Source organism: Corylus avellana, chromosome ca4, assembly GCF_901000735.1.
Source record: "Corylus avellana chromosome ca4, CavTom2PMs-1.0".
In the NCBI taxonomy this organism is placed as follows: domain Eukaryota; kingdom Viridiplantae; phylum Streptophyta; class Magnoliopsida; order Fagales; family Betulaceae; genus Corylus; species Corylus avellana.
The window spans coordinates 18,476,993-18,480,947 of record NC_081544.1 but is presented as its reverse complement, the minus strand read 5'-3'; positions in this window follow the sequence as shown (position 1 = coordinate 18,480,947).

Here is a 3,955-nt window from a genome sequence, read left to right as displayed (position 1 = left end):
AAAAGACCAAGTAGGTGTGAGATATGTGTATATGGCTGTACGTGAGGAGCAAAAGAAGAAATTCTCTCTTTCCCACTACAATGCAACACGGTCACCAAGGCAAACACTAAAATTTTGACTCACAATTGTGCTATGACTGAGTATATATAAGTAAGATGAAGAAAAGCAATCTGTGAGGCCATACCTGACGCACAATAGGGAGAGCAACGTGGGGAGGAAAAGTGAGCGGCAGGGAAAATTGTTTTTTTTTTTTCCTTTCTTTCTCTCTTGGTGTGCGGCAATAGCTTGTTTCACTCCCATAAATAGGCTGAATAAAAGAGACAGGAAATAGGTTTTCAAGGAGCTTAGGGTTTTCCTTTTCCTAGTCGGAGCCTAGGGCTTCAGTATATATATATTACTCTTTTATTTTATTTACTTATTATTATTATTATTATTATTATATATTTTTAATTCGTCCATTCTCATTGTTAACCTAAGCCAACCATTTTTTTAAAAAATCTATGAGTCAATTAAAAATACTCTAAACGGACTTAGGATTGTCACAATCCTCCCCCCTTATAAAATTTCGTCCTTGAAATTTGGTGAACAACTAACCCGTTGACCATAGGAAGAACCTGATGTGCCAGAGTCGCTTTGAGGCCCGTCGGCTTTCACTCAAACAAATACAGGTACTTTTCCCACATGCTCTCCTCCAATTCCCATGAAGCTTCTTCCACGGAGTGGTTACTCCATAAGACTTTCACTAAAGAGATAGTCTTATTCCTGAGGACTTGTTCCCTTCTATCCAGCATTCTTGTCGGTGTCTCCTCATAAGTCATGGTGGATTGAATCTGTAGGGGCTTGCTCCAATACATGCGTGGGGTCCGATACGTACTTCCTTAGCATGGATATATGAAATACGTTGTGAATTCCTGTCAAGCTTGGTGGTAGTGCCAAACGATATGCCACCGTGCCAATCTTCTCGAGAATCTCAAAGGGACCCACAAATCTGGGGCTCAGGTTTCCTCTTCTTCTAAACCTCATTACTCCTTTGATAGGGGCGACCTTGAGAAAGACCTTTGTGCCGACTTCGAACTCGAATTCTTGTCGTCTGACGTCGGCGTAGCTCTTCTGTCGACTCTGAGTTGCTGCTAATCTCTGCTTAATCACTGCTATCTTCTTACAGGTGTCTTGAATGATCTCTGGCCCGAGTAGTTTTCTCTCTCCTATTTCGTCCCAATATAATGGCGACCTACACTGCCTCCTGTACAAGGCTTCATAGGGTGCCATCTCGATGCTAGCGTGATAGCTATTGTTGTAAGCGAACTCTACCAACGGAATGTACTGAATCCAGCTTCTAAAGTCCAAAACACATAGTCGCAACATGTCTTCCAAGGTTTGAATCGTCCGTTCAGTCTGTCCATCTATTTGAGGGTGAAACGCTGTGCTGATGGTTAGCTTTGTTCCCAGTGCTTCCCGTAAACTCCTCCAAAATATAGAGGTGAATCTTGGATCACGATCCAACATAATCGACACAGGGATCCCATGTAATCGTACGATCTCCTTGATGTAAAGCTCGGCAAGTCTGTCCATACTGTAGGTCATCTTGATGGGTAGGAAGTGCGCAGTCTTAGTCAACTGATCAACAATGACCCATACTGTATCTTGGCCACTAGGAGCTCGAGGAAAGCCTGACACAAAATCCATCGAAATACATTCCCATTTCCACTCAAGAATAGGTAGGGGTTGCAAAGGTCCTGCAGGTCTCTGGTGCTCCGCCTTGACTTGCTGAGAAGTGAGGCACTGTTCTACATACCGTGCGATATACTTCTTCATTCCTTTCCACCAATAATTTCTACGTAAATCCCGATACATCTTGGTGTTACCAGGATGGATTGTATATAGGGATTGATGGGTTTCTGGCAAGATGACTCTCTTCAGTTCTGCGTCCTTGGGAATGCACACTCAGTTGCGAAACTTTAATATCCCATCTCCACCAATGTGAAAATCCTATTGTACCCCTTTTTCAACTTCTTCATGGCTTCTAATAAATTCGTTATCTGATAACTAGGTGGTTCTAATTTGCTCCATTAAGGTCGGCTCCAAGCTTAGGCTACTCACGTAAGACTGGATTTCCCCCACCATCATCTCTACTCCGGCTCTCTCCAAGTCAAGGAGTAGTTCCTTTTGCATAGTGAACATGGCAGATACTCTTCCAGCTATGGTTTTTCTACTGAGAGCATTAGCAACTACAGTCGCCTTCCCTGGGTGGTAGTTGATCGTACAATCATAGTCCTTTAGGAGTTCCAACCAACGTCTTTGGAGCATATTGAGCTCTTTTTGGGTGAAAAAGTATTTCAGGCTTTTATGATCTATGTAGATTTCACAACGCTCCCTGCATAAGTAGTGTTGCCATATCTTAAAAGCAAAGACAACCGCAGCAAGCTCAAGGTTGTGAGTCGGATAATTGTGCTCGTAAGTCTTCAACTGTCTCGAGGCATAGGAGATTACTTTCCCTCTCTGCATTAGTACACAACCCAACCCTTTGTGTGAGGCGTCACTATAAATTACAAATCCATCCGATCCTGATGGGAGAGTGAGGACTAGTGCGGTGACTAAACGTTGCTTCAATTCTTGGAAACTTTGTTCACACTCCTCCGACCATTGGAATTTCTCGTTCTTCCTTGTAAATCTGGTCAATGGTGCCGCCAACCGAGAAAATCCTTCAACGAACCTCCTATAATAGCCGGCAAGACCCAGAAAACTTCGCACCTCATAGGCATTCGACGGCCTCACCCAATTGACTACCGCTTCCACTTTCCCTAAGTCTACAACAATTCCATCCTTGGTTACAACGTGCCCCAAGAAAGCCACATTGTCCAACCAGAATTCGCATTTCTTGAATTTCGTGTAAAGTTGATGTTTCCTCAAGACACTCAACACCGTCTGCAAATGCTCTATATGCTCCTCCTGACTCTTTGAGTAGATTAAGATGTCGTCGATAAATATCACCACACACCGATCGACAAGCTCTTGAAAAATCTGATTCATCATATCCATGAAAGTTGCCGAAGGATTAGTTAACCCAAAAGGCATTACTAAGAATTCATAATGCCCATACCTTGTTCGGAACGCCGTCTTTTGTACATCCTCCTCTTGAATCTTGAGTTGGTGATAGCCGGAACGAAGGTCAATCTTAGAGAATACCTGTGATCCTTGTAGCTGGTCAAAGAGGTCATCAATCCTCGGTAATGGATATCTATTCTTGATTGTCACCTTATTAAGTTCTCGATAATCGATACATAGTCTCATCGACCCATCTTTTTTCTTCACGAATAGGACCGGTACTCCTCATGGAGAAACACTAGGGCGAATAAAACCGTTGTCCAAAAGTTCTTGTTAGGTATTTCCTCAATCTTGCATCCCGATTTTTCTTCTGTCACGCAAGCCAAGTATCCTGAACACCCACTTCTCTGTAATTTGGTCGCCTGTAGTGCATATATCAATTTGAATGTGTCGGTATTCTGATTCCCCCGAATCTTGAACTCTGCTGCTCCCGGTGGTCTAAACATGATCTCCTTGTGGAAACAGTCCACGCAAGCATGATACATGGATAGCCAATCCATGCCTAAAATAATATCAAACCCACTCATCTCAAAGATAACGAGATTCGCTGGCATGACATGGCCTTCAACTAGAATAGGACAATCCTTAACTACAGAGGTGCATAAAATTGTACTCCCTACTGGTGTAGCAACTGCTAAATTTACATCTAAGGCTTCAGACTCCAGACAGCAGGCTTTAACAAAGAAATACGACACAAATGAGTGTGTTGCCCCTGAATCAAAAAGAACAGAAGCTATACTAGATGAATTAGGAGGAGTACCTGTTACTACGTCGTTTGACCCCGCTGCATTGCTTGGTGTCAAAGCAAACACCCAAGCAAGTGCCGTGGTTCTCTGTCCCTCTAGGCGGT